The sequence below is a fragment of the Nyctibius grandis genome, chromosome W (genome assembly GCF_013368605.1).
Source record: "Nyctibius grandis isolate bNycGra1 chromosome W, bNycGra1.pri, whole genome shotgun sequence".
Classification (NCBI taxonomy): domain Eukaryota; kingdom Metazoa; phylum Chordata; class Aves; order Nyctibiiformes; family Nyctibiidae; genus Nyctibius; species Nyctibius grandis.
In genome coordinates this window covers 20,774,581-20,790,952 of record NC_090694.1, presented here as the reverse complement: position 1 = coordinate 20,790,952, position 16,372 = coordinate 20,774,581, and positions in this window count along the sequence as shown.

Sequence of the window (16,372 nt, the reverse complement as noted above, 5' to 3'; positions counted from 1 at the left end):
CGGCTGGCTACACTATTCCTAATAGAGGCCAGGATGCCATTGGCCTTCTTGGCCACCTGGGCACACTGCTGGCTCATGTTTAGCCGGCTGTCGATCAGCATCCCCAGGTCTCTTTCCACCGGGCCACTTTCTAACCATTCTTCCCCCAGCCTGTAGCGCTGCATGGGGTTGTTGTGGCCGAAGTGTAAGACCCGGCACTTGTTCTTGTTGAACCTCATGCCGTTGGTCTCGGCCCATCTGTCTAACCTGTCCAGATCCCTCTGTAGGGCCTTCCTACCCTCCAGCAGATCGACACTCCCACCCAGCTTGGTGTCATCTGCAAATTTGCTGAGGGTGCACTCAATCCCTACGTCTAGATCATCTATAAAGATATTGAACAGCACCGGCCCCAGAACTGAGCCCTGGGGAACACTGCTAGTGACCGGCCGCCAGTTGGACTTTGCCCCATTCACCACCACTCTCTGGGCTCGGCCATCCAGCCAGTTTTTAACCCATCGAAGAGTCCACCCATCCAAGCCCCGGGCAGCCAGTTTGTCTAGGAGGATGCTGTGGGAGACAGTGTCGAATGCCTTACTGAAGTCTAGATAGACTACATCCACAGCCCTGCCCTCATCTACTAAGCGGGTCACTTTATCATAGAAGGAGACCAGGTTGGTCAAGCAGGACCTGCCTTTCATGAATCCACGTTGGCTGGCCCCGATGCCCCGATTGTCCTGCATGTGCCGTGTAATGGCACTCAGGATGATCTGTTCCATCACCTTGCCTGGCACCGAGGTCAGGCTGACAGGCCTATAGTTCCCCGGATCATCCTTCCGACCCTTCTTGTAGATGGGTGTTACATTTGCTAATTTCCAGTCAGCTGGAACTTCTCCAGTTAACCAGGACTGACGGTAGATAATCGAGAGTGGTTTGGCAAGTTCATTTGCCAGTTCCTTCATTACTCTGGGGTGAATCCCATCCGGGCCCATAGCCTTGTGGGTGTCCAATTGGCACAGCAGGTCACTAACCGTCTCCTCCTGGATTACGGGAGGTTCACACAGCCCCCCATCCCTAACTTCAGGCTCTGGGGGCCGAGTCTCCTGAGGACAACCGGTCTTCACATTAAAGACCGAGGCAAAGAAGGCATTGAGCACCTCTGCCTTTTCCTCATCCCCTGACACTACACTACCCTCCTCATTCAGCAAGTGGTGGAGGCTCTCCTTGACCCTCCTTTTGCTGTTGATGTATTTGTAAAAGCTTTTTTTGTTATCTTTGACCATAGCAGCCAAATCAAGCTCTAATTGAGCTTTGGCCCTTCTAATCTTCTCCCTACATGACCTGGCCACGTCCCTATAGACCTCCCAAGTTACCCGACCCTTCTTCCAGAGCAAATAGGTTCTCTTTTTTTCCTTAAGTTCTAGCCTAAGTTCTCTGTTTAACCAGGCCGGTCTTCTTCCCCGATGGCTTGTCTTCCTACACACCGGGACAGCCTGCTCCTGAATATTTAGCAATTCCATTTTGAAGCATGTCCAGCCTTCCTGGACTCCTTTGCCCTTCAGGACCGACTCCCAAGGGACTCGGTCCACCAGCCTCTTAAACAGGCTAAAGTCTGCCCTGCGGAAATCTAAGGCAGAAGTTCTACTCTTGCCCCTCCTTACTTCCCCCACTATCGAAAACTCTAACATTTCGTGGTTGCTATTCCCAAGACGGCCACCGACCCTCACATCTCCCACTAGTCCTTCTCTGTTCACAAACAACAGATCAAGCAGGGCCCCTCCTCTAGTGGGCTCATTTACCACTTCCATGAGGAACTTGTCCTCCACACATTCGAGGAACCTTCTAGATTGCTTCCTCTCTGCCATGTTGTATTTCCAGCAGACATCTGGCAAGTTTCCAGCTGACAGCGGCGGCAGCAGCGAAAGCGGCGGCAGCGACTTGAGGTTAGTGCGGGGGCGAGGGCGACATCGGGCTTAACCGGGCGGTTTTTCGTACTCTGGGCCCCCCCTGAGCCCCCCGTGAGCATCAGCCCCGAGCTGCGAGCATCAGCCCCGCAAGCATCAGCCCCGAGCTGTTTCCCCCCCACCCCGGACCCGGAGGCTCCCGGCAACAAATCAGGAGAGGAGGGGGCATAGCCGGAGGCACCGCGGGCGATTTAAGCGATTTAAACGCACCACCCCCTGTGATCGGGTGATAAAAAGTCTCCTGGAGGGCAGGGACTAGTCCCTGGCCAGAGTGGAGAAGGAGACTCCCAGAGGGAGCAGAGGAGCGGCTCCTGGGTGAAAGAGGAGACTCAGCTGTGACTGGGTGTGTCCCAGGGCAGGAGAGGCCATAGCAGTTTGCAGCTCGTTGGGCAGGGCGCTGACTCCCTCCCAGTGCACAAGGCGAGGAAGGTGCCAAGGAGCTGTGAACCAGGGGTGTCACCAACAGGTATTTCCCAGTTCAGTGAAAGAACAATGGTATCTACCCGGTGGAAGAAGACCAAAAATGGATGTGGGAGCCCAGACAGAGCTCCCACGGAAGGAGGCAATGGTGCAGGTCGCAGGCTGCAGGGAATGCTACACTGTCTCTGTGGTGTCAGGGGGCTGTGTGCGCTGTGAGCAGGTAGATGATCTGCTCGGCCGAGCGGCACAGCTGCAAAGCCAGGTTGAAAGGCTTCAAGCTGAAGTAGAAAGGCTTAGGAGCATTAGGGAGGCTGAAATGGAGATAGACTGGTGGAGCCAGGCTCTGCCCTCCCTGCAACAAAAATGGGAGCACCTGCCAGAGAGCTCCCAGGATCGAGGGACCCCTGTACTCTGCCCCTCTCAGGTGGAAAATGATAACCTAGAGGAGAGGAGTGAGTGGAGGCAAGTCTATGGCTGTGGCAAAAGGTGAGTGCCCTCCTTGCCTACTTTGCCTCCACAGGTGCCTCTGAGCAATAGATATGAAGCCCTAGTGGAATACAGCCGGTCCAATGGGGATGTGGTGGATAGGCAACCTATATCAGAGGTCCCACCACAGTCAGAAAAACCTGACAGGCGTATAGCTACCTCCTCCACAAGGAAGAAGAGAAGAGTTTTAGTGGTTGGAGACTCCTTCCTAAAGGGATCTGAGGGCCCAATATGCAGAGCTGACCCCCATCCCAGGGAGTTCTGCAGCCTGCCTGGAGCCCGAATCAGGGATATCACCAGGAAACTCCCCAACCTGGTGAAGGCCACAGACTACTACCCCCTGCTGATCTTCCAGACAGGTGGGGAAGAAGCTGCATCCCATAGTCTGAGGGGGATGAAGAAAGACTACAAGGCCCTAGGACAGTTGGTGAAAGAGTCTGGGGCACAAGTTGTTTTCTCCTCCCTCCTTCCATTTTCAGGTGATGACGTGGGATGGAATAGTAGGATTCTCTCTATTAATGCCTGGCTACGAGACTGGTGCTACAGGCAGGGCTTTGGGTTCTTTGATAATGGCTGGTTTTATAAGACAACAGGCGTGATTGTAATACATGGGAAAGGTTTATGTCGTAGGGGCAAAAGGGTTCTGGGACAGGAATTAGCAGGGCTCATTCAGAGAGCTTTAAACTAGATTCGAAGGGGGATGGGGTAGTAGCTGGGCTTGCACCACTGGGGCAACGCTCTAGTGTTGAGGTAGACCAGGAGGCCTCCCATCCCCCTGGGGTGAAATCGGTGTGCTCAGCTCGCTCCCTGAAATGCCTGTACACCAATGCATGCAGCATGGGGAATAAACAGGAGGAGTTGGAAATCCGTGTTTGGTCGGGGGGCTATAGTCTAGTGGCAATTACAGAGACTTGGTGGGATGCCTCGCATGACTGGAATGTGGTCATGGATGGCTATGTCTTGTTCAGGAAAGACAGGCCGCTAAGGAGAGGTGGTGGAGTTGCTCTTTATGTGAGTGAGCAGCTAGAATGTATTGAGTTCTGTCCAGGGGCGGATCAGGAGCGAGTTGAGAGTTTGTGGGTGCGAATTAAGGGGCAGGCTGGCAGGGGTGATACTGTTGTGGGTGTCTATTACAGGCCACTGGATCAGGATGAGGAGGGTGATGAGGCCTTCTACAGGCAGCTGAGAGCAGTCTCGCAATTACAGGGCCTGGTTGTCATGGGGGATTTCAACTACCCTGATATTTGCTGGGAGGCCTACTCAGCCAGCCATCCTCAGTCCAGGAGGTTCCTCCAGTGCATTGATGATAAGTTTCTGATGCAAATGGTGGATGAGCCAACTAGGAGAGGAGCGCTGCTGGATTTTATCCTCACTAACAAGGAGGGTCTGGTTGAAGAGGTGAAGGTTGAGGGCAGCCTTGGTTGTAGTGACCATGAGATGGTAGAGTTCAGGATCTCATGTGGCAGGAACAGAATAGCTAGCAGAATTGCAACCCTGGACTTCAGGAGGGCCAACTTTGGCCTTTTCAAGCAATTGCTAGGGGAAATCCCATGGGACAGGGTACTAGAAGGTAAGGGGGCCCAAGATAGTTGGTTAGCATTCAAGGACTGCTTCTTCCGAGCTCAAGATCAGAGCATCCCAGCAGGTAGGAAGTCAAGGAAGGGGACCAGGAGACCTGCATGGTTAAACAGGGAACTACTGGGCAAACTCAAGTGGAAGAAGAGGGTGTACAGATCGTGGAAGGAGGGGCTGGCCACTTGGGAGGAATATAAGTCTGTTGTCAGAGGATGTAGGGAGGCAACTAGGAAAGCTAAGGCCTCCTTGGAATTAAACCTTGCAAGAGAGGTCAAGGACAACAGAAAGGGCTTCTTCAAATACATTGCAGGTAAAGCCAACACTAGAGGCAATGTAGGCCCACTGATGAATGAGGTGGGGGTCCTGGAGACAGAGGATAAAAAGAAGGCGGAGTTACTGAATGCCTTCTTTGCCTCTGTCTATACTGCTGGAGGCTGTCCTGAGGAGCCCCGGACCCCTGAGGCCTCAGAAGAAGTCAGGATAGAGGAGGAATCTGTCTTGGTTGATGAGGGCTGGGTCAGGGACCAATTAAGCAATCTGGACGTCCATAAATCCATGGGCCCTGATGGGATGCACCCACGGGTGCTGAGGGAGCTGGCGGAAGTCATTGCTAGGCCACTCTCCATCATCTTTGCTAAGTCGTGGGCAACGGGAGAGGTGCCTGAGGACTGGAGGAAAGCGAATGTCACTCCAGTCTTCAAAAAGGGCAAGAAGGAGGACCCGGGTAACTATAGACCGGTCAGCCTCACCTCCATCCCTGGAAAGGTGATGGAACAACTTGTTCTTGGTGCTGTCTCTAGGCACATCAAGGATAGGGGGATCATTAGGGGCACTCAGCATGGCTTCACGAAGGGGAAGTCATGCTCAACCAACTTGATAGCCTTTTATGAGGATGTAAACCGGTGGATAGATGATGGTAAAGCTGTGGATGTGGTCTATCTCGATTTCAGTTAAGCGTTTGACACGGTCTCCCACAGCATCCTCGCAGCTAAACTGGGGAAGTGTGGTCTGGATGATCGGGTAGTGAGGTGGATTGTGAACTGGCTGAAGGAAAGAAGCCAGAGAGTGGTGGTCAATGGGACAGAGTCCAGTTGGAGGCCTGTGTCTAGCGGAGTCCCTCAAGGGTCGGTACTGGGACCAGTACTATTCAATATATTCATTAATGACTTGGATGAGGGATTAGAGTGCGCTGTCAGCAAGTTCGCTGATGACACAAAACTGGGAGGAGTGGCTGACGCGCCGGAAGGCTGCGCAGCCATTCAGAGGGACCTGGACAGGCTGGAGAGTTGGGCGGGGAGAAATTTAATGAAATATAACAAGGGCAAGTGTAGAGTCCTGCATCTGGGCAAGAACAACCCCATGTACCAGTACAAGTTGGGGACAGACCTGTTGGAGAGCAGCGTAGGGGAAAGGGACCTGGGGGTCCTAGTGGACAGCAGGATGACCATGAGCCAGCAGTGTGCCCTTGTGGCCAAGAAGGCCAATGGCATCCTGGGGTGTATTCGAAGGGGTGTGGTCAGCAGGTCGAGAGAGGTTCTCCTCCCCCTCTACTCTGCCCTGGTGAGGCCGCATCTGGAGTATTGTGTCCAGTTCTGGGCCCCTCAGTTCAAGAAGGACAGGGAACTGCTAGAGAGAGTCCAGCGCAGAGCCACGAAGATGATTAAGGGAGTGGAACACCTCCCTTATGAGGAGAGGCTGAGGGAGCTGGGTCTCTTTAGCTTGGAGAAGAGGAGACTGAGGGGTGACCTCATTAATGTTTATAAATATGTAAAGGGCAAGTGTCAAGAGGATGGAGCCAGGCTCTTCTCAGTGACATCCCTTGACAGGACAAGGGGCAATGGGTGCAAGCTGGAACACAGGAGGTTCCACTTAAATATGAGGAAAAACTTCTTTACGGTGAGGGTGACCGAACACTGGAACAGGCTGCCCAGAGAGGTTGTGGAGTCTCCTTCTCTGGAGACATTCAAAACGCGCCTGGACGCGTTCCTGTGTGATATGGTCTAGGCAATCCTGCCCCGGCAGGGGGATTGGACTAGATGATCTTTTGAGGTCCCTTCCAATCCCTAACATTCTGTGATTCGTTGAAGTCGCCCACGAGTACAAGGGCCGGCGACCGGGCGGCTTCCGACAGCCGCTTGTAAAAAGCCTCGTCCGCCTGCTCATCCTGGTTGGGTGGTCTATAACAGACTCCCACCGTAATGTCTACCCTGCCGACCTTCCCCCTGATCTTCACCCATAAACATTCAACCTTGTCATCCTCACCATCTTCCTCAATTTCGACACAGTCTAAGCACTCCCTAACATACAGCGCTACCCCACCGCCTCTCCTGCTTCGCCTGTCCCTCTTAAAGAGCTTATAGCCATCTATAGCTGCACTCCAGTCATGAGAGTCATCCCACCACGTTTCTGTGATGGCAACCACATCATAACCTTCCTGCTGTACAGTGGCTTCTAGCTCTTCCTGTTTGTTGCCCATACTGCGTGCATTGGTGTAAACACACTTCAGCTGGGCTAGCGGCCTTGCCCCCGACGCAGGCCTGTCACCCCTAGGTTCATTTGTGGCTGCCCTGGTCTTATCCCCCTCCCCCATCGAACCTAGTTTAAAGACCTCTTGATCAGCCCTGCCAACTTCTGGGCCATAACCCTTTTCCCCTTCTGACTCAGGTGTTCCCCATCCGGCATAAGCAGGTCCGGTGCCACGAAAGCCGCCCCGTGGTCAACAAACCCAAAATCCCACCTACGGCACCAGTCTCTTAGCCACATATTAATCTGTTGTACTTTCATAGCCTTTTCCCTATTTTCACCAAACACCGAAGGAATTGAAGAGAATATAACCTGCGCACCTACCCCCTTTACCAAATGCCCCAGGGCCCTGAAGTCCCTTTTGATAGCCCTGGAACTTCTCTCTTCAATCTCATCCCTACCCACCTGGAATACTAATAATGGGTAGTAGTCAGAGGGCCTCACCAGTTGAGGAATCCTCCTGGCAACGTCCCTTACCCGAGCCCCAGGGAGGCAGCAGACTTCCCTGTGAGTCGGGTCTGGCCTGCATATGGGGCCCTCCGTTCCCCTTAGCAGGGAGTCGCCTATAACAATTACTTTTCTTTTTTCCTTTTTGGAGCTGGTTGCAACCCTCTTACTCGGTTGCTTCTGTTTACGTAGCCCCGTAGAAGGTCCTTCACCTAGATTAGTGTCTTCCTGACATTCAGGAAGACGCTCAGGCTCCAGCACCTCATACCTATTCTGCAGGGGCACGCGGGGAGGGGAGGAAGGTCGGGATGGGATTCGCCTGCCACCCCGAGCAGGGACCTGCCTCCATTCCCCCCCATCCCCTAGGTCTCCTCCTGCTCCTTGTGGAGGAGGAAGAGGATCCTCTACTACCCAGGGAGCATTAGGCCCGTCCGTTTTCCCCAGGACAGGCAGGGAACAGCACTGCCCGCCAACCTCTTCCTGGGATGCTCCTGTGCTCCTTAACCTTTCCACCTCCTCCTTGAGTTGGGCCACCAAGGAGATCAGGTCATCGACCTGTTCACACCTCACACAGGTGAGGTCTCCGTTACCCTCGAGTGCCAGGGCCAGGCTCTGGCACTCCCTGCAGCCTGCCACCTGCACCTCCACATGCTTCCGCAGCAGGTCCGTTTGGGTTGCCATGTCTTTTCTGGCACCCGCAAGGGACTTAGGGCCCCGCCGAGTGGAAACCATATCTTCCTGCCTGCCTACTCTGCTCGCCCTGCCTGCGCGAACTGCTGCGCAAACTGCCATGCCCCTGTTTGTGCGCTCTTGTTCGCCATGCTCCGGGTCGCTCACGCTCCCCAGGGGGCCCTTCAAATCTCCCACGGTGCCTCCGGCTACGCCCCCTCCTCTCCTGGGACGGGACTCGGGGCTGCTGCTCGGGTGGCCCTGAGTACGGAACCCGCCCGGTACAGCCCGATCTCACCCTCGCCCACACTCACCTCAGTCGCTGTCGCTGCTGCCACTGCTGCTGACTGACAGCAGAAGCTTCACAGCTCCTTGCCGCCTTCCTCACCTTGTGCACTGGGAGAGAGTCAGCGCCCTGCCCAGAGAGCTGCAAACGGCTGTGGCCTCCCCCGCCCTGGGACACACACAGTCACTGCTTACTCACCCTCTCCCCTCTGGGCAGGGACTAGTCCCTGTCCTCCCAGAGGCTTCTTATCACCCGATCAACAGGGGGTGGTGCTACGCCCCCTCCTCTCCTGATTTGTTGCCGGGAACTTCCGGGTCCAGGCGCGACTCGGGGCTGCTGCTCGGGGGGCCCAGAGCACGGAAACCGCCCGGTACAGCCCGATCTCGCCCGCGCCCCGCACTCACCTCAGTCGCCGCCGCCGCTGCTGTCGCTGCTGCCGACAGACACCTGAAGAGGTGAGCCGTTGGGGACTAATTAACATGGGTGCTAAAATTTCAGCTGAGGAAAAATCCATACTAATGATACTGATAAGTATACTTGAAAGGAAGGGCATCAAATATGAGGAGAATGCCCTGAGAACATTGCTGGTATGGTGTAAAAAAGAATAATTTGCCTGCTACGGCGCAGACTGCTTTTTAAGTTAGTATGTGGCAAAGCGCTGGAATGTCTCTGTTTGAGGCTGCCTCAAGGGGGGACAAGATCGCCACTGCGTCGTTGACGACGTGGAGATTAGTTATAGACTCACTGGAGCAAATGAAGGCGGACAGAGAGGCAAAGGCGGCGGCTGAGGCGGCTACAGCTCCTCTCACAGTGACTTCGCCCTCGGCGCTGCCAGAGCCCCCCCCGCCCCACCGCCCTCCGCGCTGCCAGAGCCCCCCCCACCGCCCAGAGAACAGCAGCGGAACATTGATCCTTCTACCATCCCTTTACCCAAATCTGAGACTGAGCCACCCTTAATAGATCTTTCTGAAGAGATGGAAGCGGGACATAGTTGCTGCAGAGCCCGAGGGTCGGGAAAGTCAGGCGGTAGCATGGAGGAGTTATTCACGTTGCAGCCAGTCCAGGTTACTGTGTCTGGCCCGGGCCCGGCCAGGTTCTGGAGAAAATTAAGAGAACACGCACTTGCAGACAGTGATTTCGGGGCTGCGGCTGCTATGGGTGGCGGGCTATTGGCTTGCCTGGTATATCGAGGGGACGGGAACGGCCCACCTGAGTGGGAGCCATTTAATTGGGACATGATTAAGGAGTTAAGAGCTACATGTATGCAACATGGTCTGGGCTCGCCCTATGCTCAGTCGTTATTGTGTAGTATTTTTATGGGAGACGTGACAGCCCACGACTGCCGTGCGATTGCTCAAGTGATACTGACCCCTATGCAAATGTTGCTTTTTGAGGCAAACTGGAGGCGATTTGCTAACGAACAGGCATTGATGAATTTGGAATATCCACAAGATGATCCCCGTTTTGGGGCCGGGATACCGCAATTGATGGGAGATCCTCCGATGAATTCTCCCCAATTGCAAGCTCGCTTGCATCCTTTAATCCTGCAACAGGGAAACGAACTGGCCTTCCAGGCCCTGTTGCAGGTCCCAGATAACGGTGCTCCTCAACAATCTTGGACCACAATAAAACAAGGTCCAGGTGAGGGATACGTGTTGGCAAAATTACAAGAACTGGAAAGACAGACGACCTTAACCGAGCAACAACATAAGGAGGAGGTGGATAAGCTGATACAACAAAATAGGGAGGAGCAGAGACAACAAGAAGAAAGGGAACGCCTACGCGGGGGGGGCCGAGGCGGCTGGAACTAGCCGAATGAGAAACGTGGGTGGGAATGTTGGAATGCACTCTGTCATGGGGAACGGGGGAGGAGACGATCTGTGATTACGGTGGCGAGGAGTTATACAGAATGCGCTAGTGGAGGGGGAGATTCTGCCCACAGCTTTCCCAGTTATTTTGGGAAATCACAGAGAACCACCGCGCTGGGTAGGGTTACAGTGGGAGATTGTTAAGGAGGCATGGAAAGCGGTACAACAAAATGGGTTGCATGCACCTTATACCCAATCGTTTATAAATAATATCTTTATGTTGATGCTCCTGACACCCTTTGATTGTAAGCAATTGATGGCGATGATTTTAACCCCGATGCAGGAACTCTTGTGGCAAACGAGGTGGCATGACGCAGCACAAGCTGCAGCGGTGGAAAACCTAGAGAGGGGAGATAATGATCCACTTTTAGGGATAACATTTGACCAACTGGTGGGAGAAGGGCAGTTTAGCGATCCACAACATCAAGCACGACTTAGACCAGAAGCCTTGACACTTACTGCCGCCTTAGCCCGAGAGGCTTTTAAAACCCTCCCAGAAGATGGGAAAGTAATTCCTGCCTATACAAAAATAAGGCAAGGTCCATCTGAGCCTTATATGAAATTTTTGGAAAGATTGCATGAAGCATTGGAAAGGGCATCGCTGACCGATGTAGCTCGAGAGGCATTGCTAATGTCGTTGGCAGTCGACAATGCTAATCCTACTTGTAAGCGCATCTTACAGACGTTACCCAGAAATTCTAGCCTGGTAGAAATGATGGATGCGTGTGCGCGCATAGGAACAGCGGAAGAAACAGCGGGATATATAGTGTCAGCCTTTGCGGCTGCGGTGAAACCTCTAGTACGATCAGGGAGAGGCGATCAGGGACCAAAATGTTACAACTGCGGCAAACCGGGACACCTTAAGGCTCAATGCCAAGTAAAAAGTAACGGGTTTGCAGGGACCTGCAATCGCTGCCGGAAATACGGTCACCGTGCAGATGAATGCCGATCTAGATTCACTAAGCAGGGAACTCGGCTGGGAAACGGGGGGGCGAGCGCGAGGAGACCCAGCGCGATGACACAAAACAGGTCTTCCACCCGGGCTGCCTGGATGGCGTCGCCGCCGCCACAAGAGGGAGTGCTGGGGTGGACGTTGCCACAGCAGTAGAGGTGATTCTGATAGACCCGCAAGTACAATGTATACCCACCGATATGAAAGGCCCACTGGGTCACGGGTTGAGTGCCTTACTTATTGGGTGATCCTCTACGACCCGAAAAGGTCTTTTTGTTTTACCCGGTGTAATCGATGCCGATTTTACAGGGGTCATATCTATTATGGCATGGACCCCCCTGCCACCGATTCATATACCCAAAGGAGAAAAAACTGGACAACTGGTCCCCTTTAAGTCAGCTGTGCCCAACAGCTGAGAATCGGATAAGAGGGGTTGGGGGGTTTGGATCAACAGGCCAAGCTGAAATTTATCTGGCAATGGATATCAGTAAGGCGAAACCAACAGAACAGGTAACACTAAAAGAACCTGGTGGGAAAACTTGCGTGGTCATTATGTTGATTGATACTGGAGCGGACGTTACCATAATTAGTCAAGAAGCGTGGCCTCATTCGTGGCCATTGGAGATCTCCCCTACGCCCATTATGGGGGTCGGGGGAATACAGACTACTAAAATCAGTACAAATGTGATTTGTTGCAAATTGAAGGATGGGAGTACCTGTGCAGTAAGACCATATGTGATGCCTGTCCTCATTTGTTTACTGGGGAGGGATGCATTAAGTCAATTAGGGGCACATTTGGTAACTAACAGCGAGGGTTTTTAGTGGCGGCCATTGATGAAGGGCGACCAATCCTAAAACTAACCTGGAAAATGGAAAACCCAGTTTGGGTTGATCAATGGCTGCTGTCTGCAGAAAAAATTGCCCACCTTGAAAGCTTGGTACAGGAGCAACTGGAAAAAGGTCATATTGAACCCACAACAAGCCCATGGAACACCCCAATATTTACTATTCCGAAAAAAAGTGGCAAATGGCGTTTGTTACATGACCTTCGAAAAATCAATGAGGTCATGAATGATATGGGAACCCTACAACCGGGGCTCCCATCCCCCAATATGATCCCTAAAGATTGGGACATTTTAATCATTGACTTAAAAGATTGTTTCTTCACCATCCCTTTGCACCCTGATGACTATCAGAAATTTGCTTTTTCGGTGCCATCAGTGAACAAACCTGCACCTATGAAACAATATCATTGGGTTGTGTTACCACAGGGAATGAAAAATTCACTGATGATGTGTCAAATGTATGTGGCCTGGTCACTTGCTCCTGTGCGAAGGAATTTTCCAAATTTGATCATATACCATTATATGGATGACATTCTAATAGCAGGGAAACAATTGGATAAAAAACAACTGATTAATACACTGCAGACTGAACTAGCAAGAGGTGGATTGCAAATAGCCCCAGAAAAGGTACAACAGGAGGAAAATTGGAAGTACCTTGGGTGGGAAATTATGAAAACAACAGACCCCAAAAATTAGAGATTCGAGTGAACATCACTACTTTAAATGATGTACAAAAACTGTTGGGAGACCTCAATTGGGTGCGCACCGTGTGTGGTCTCACCAATGCTGAATTGGCACCTTTGATGCAATTGCTAAAGGGAGGAGGCAGTGCAGATGCCCCCCGCACATTGACACAGGAAGCTGAGCAGGCGTTGAAACACCTGAGTACCAAGATAGCTATGGCATACACTCACCATTGGGACACAGATTACAGTCTTGGACTATTGGTTATCAATCACGATTGCCACCCCCTGGCATTAATTATGCAGTGGGTGACTGACAAGGATCCTCTACATGTGCTGGAATGGATCTTTTTTGCCTATGCAACCAAAACGTACCATTACTACGAAAGTAGAGGCCATAGCACAACTTGTAATGAAAGGAAGGCAGAGGATTGTAGAGATAGCAGGCGTCGAACCTGCTTTTTTGGTTATTCCACTGGTTGCAGAGTATCTACAATGGGCGTTACAAAATTCCATACCATTACAAGTTGCGTTATTGGATTATAGGGGTGAGTTGAAGGTACATTTACCCCCTCATAAATACTTCTCTGTGCTGCAATTGGGTCAATGGGAGGAATTACCAAAAAGGTCAGAACGTCCGGTCAGTGGTGTCACCGTTTTTACAGATGCTGGAGGCAAAGCTCAAAAAGCAGCACTAACATGGCTAGACAATGGGAAGTGGCATGATGTAATTTTATCTGACATTCAAGGGTCTACACAACAATTAGAATTGCGAGCTGTGGTGGAGGTCTTCCGGCGATGGAAAACAGCGCCTGTTAATGTGGTATGTGACTCTTTATATGTCGTAGGGATTGTCCAGAGAATGGAGCGTGCTCTGCTCAAAGAGATAGCTAATGAACAACTATACCGACTTTTTTATGAATTATGGCTTTTGCTGACAGAGCGACTGCATCCATATTTCATCACACATATCCGTAGTTGAGGAGAAGGAACACGCCTCCACAAAATCCAATGTGAATCAAAGTGAAGACATTTATTAAGCATAAGCTGTCCCTTTTATACATTTTGTACTTTCCCTGGCTGTAAGCATGTGCATTGCTATTCGTTAATATTACTAAACATACTCTTCTTTGATGTGTTGATTGGTCACTGCTCTGCCACTGGTCCTTCCTTAATTGGCTCCATCAGTTCTTGTTTCTTCTCCTCCGTGTTCGGCTCCCACCGGCTACTCCCTCAATTCTTGTTTGCTCAGCTGCTGTTTTTCCTCATCTCTCGAAGGTCGGCTTGTTGACACTAGCTACATGAATCTTCTCACGCAGCTAGGCCTTCACTCCATACTCTCATACTTCTGGCTCATTACATGACCATTCTGCTCCAAAAACCCCTCTACAATTCCCCCTTTCTTTTCTTGAGCCAGAAAGGCCGTGTTTATTGTCCGCTGCAGGGCCCTTTGCAAGCAGGAGAATAAACACGGTAATACAAGGATGATAATACAAATCACAAACAATCCCATCAATAGCATTTTAATCAATCCGACCAGCCACCCTCCAATTCCCAAATTACCCAACCAGTCATCCAGGAACCCATGCTGTTCCCGTATTTTCTGTGTGGCATCCATGAGCTCTTTGATCTGCTTATGAATTGACCTGGAATGATCGTTCAGATCCATGCAACACATCCCATCAAACTCCTGACATCCGTGACCGTGCACTAATAATAAAAAATCTATAGCAGCTCTATTTTGTAAGGTAGCATGTCGGATACTATCTACATCATTGGCTAATGTTCCTAAAATTCTAGAAGTTTGATCAGCTCTTTTTGCAACCCAGCAAGCTAAATTTCGCAATTGTGTTAGTCCTTGTGCAGCAGCCACACCCGGTGCAAAAATAGAAGAAAGAACTACTTTGGTCCTAGACCATAGTTCTACCTCATCTTTACATTCTTTCCCTAAGGTAGTGACACTTCTTTTAATCTTGTGTAGGTTAGTGTGATTTAATATGACCTTTCGTGTAGGCATTAGTAAGCTTAATTTGCCTATGGTACACGGACCTCCCAGTTTTTTACTGGGCAGCCCTGGCCAAGCCCTATCTCCACAAATTAGGAATAAACCTTCTGGTAATTTTCTAGGCATGGCCAAATCCGGTGCTGGCTCTGTTCGACTACGCCCTACGTTTGCACACCAGATAGATTCATTTTGCCACAATGGATTACTGGGTGTGACATTTTGTAATCTCTTTATGTCGTTCTGATAAATGTTTGATCCCTCTGTGTAATTGAAAAACACACAAGATTCTGCCTCTAAAGTTCCTAGGATGTCAAGTTCTTGGGGCTCTAAGGGACTGACAGGCAAGCTATCGTCCCATAAATCCCAATGTTCGCCACATTTTATTGCATTCTCACAGAGGCTCTGTTTCAGCACATTCAACCCTGCCACTATCTCCTTACTTTCAGATCTGTTTAAGGGGACCCCCACTAGAAATGTATGAAAGGGTTGTTCAGGCTGAGCTAAGGAGGCACAAAACTGCGTCTGGTTCAAGCTCCGCATCAGAGTCACCCAAACGTTGTGACTCCCCTTTCATGGTGTAGGTGGAAGGACTATCGGTTGATGACCTTTTGTCAGGTCCAGGATCCAAAGCAGGCTTAACACAGAAAAAACAACCCCTTGCTTTATCATGACTGCGCCTTTTGCTCCCTTTTCTATACCTCCCACGCAAACCTTTTTTCACACTTCCCGCAGTCAGGGCACTGGATCTCTCGAGAGGTCAGTGTTCCGAGGCAGATCCTGAGTTGGCTCCTGTAGTTCAGGTTGTTTTTGTAGCCACGGCTTCACCCACTTAGCTGGTACCCATTTGGCTCCTGTATCTGTAACGACACATGCATACCCTCGACCCAACGTTATTAATTTCATTGGACCTTCCCACACACCAGTCACCCCATTTTTTACCATCACTTTGGCTTGTTCCTGTTCTTTCTGAAAAGCCTCCATACCTCCCTTTAACCCTGCACCATGTTTTACTGCTGGAGGTACAGAGTAGTCCTGTGGCAAGCGTAAAAAGTTTAGTACATAAAGCGCTTTACACAACCTGTCAGGAGGAGATAGCCCTGGCTCTCCCCCTTTTTGTTTTTGTAAAAGGTGTTTCAGAGTTTGATTCATGCGCTCCACAATAGCTTTTCCCGTTGGTGAATGTGGGACACCTGTTATATGTGTTATACCCCACAGCTGGAAAAAGTCCTGTGTGGCGCGTGCCACATAGCCTGGGCCATTGTCCGTTTTAATCATCTGTGGAATGCCCAGGGCCGCAATAGCAGAACGCATGTGTCGTTGAACGTGTTTGCTGGATTCGCCTGTTTGTGCTGTAGCCCAGGTAGCAAGGGAGAAACAGTCAACACTCACGTGGACATATTTCAGCCGTCCAAATTCGGGGATGTGTGTTACATCCATTTGCCATATCTCCAACGGTCCAGTACCGCGGGGGTTGACACCAGGTGCTAAACCACCCCCAAGATGTTGACAGTCTGGACAGGACTGGACTATCCCACGTGCATCTGCACTGCGTAGCCCAAACTGACGCCGCAGTACCTTAGCAGATTGATGGAAAAAGGCATGAGATCGTTGTGCTTGAGCGAAGCAATCAATTGAAGGCGCAGCCCAGGCAGGTGCGACAAGTTTGTCTGCCC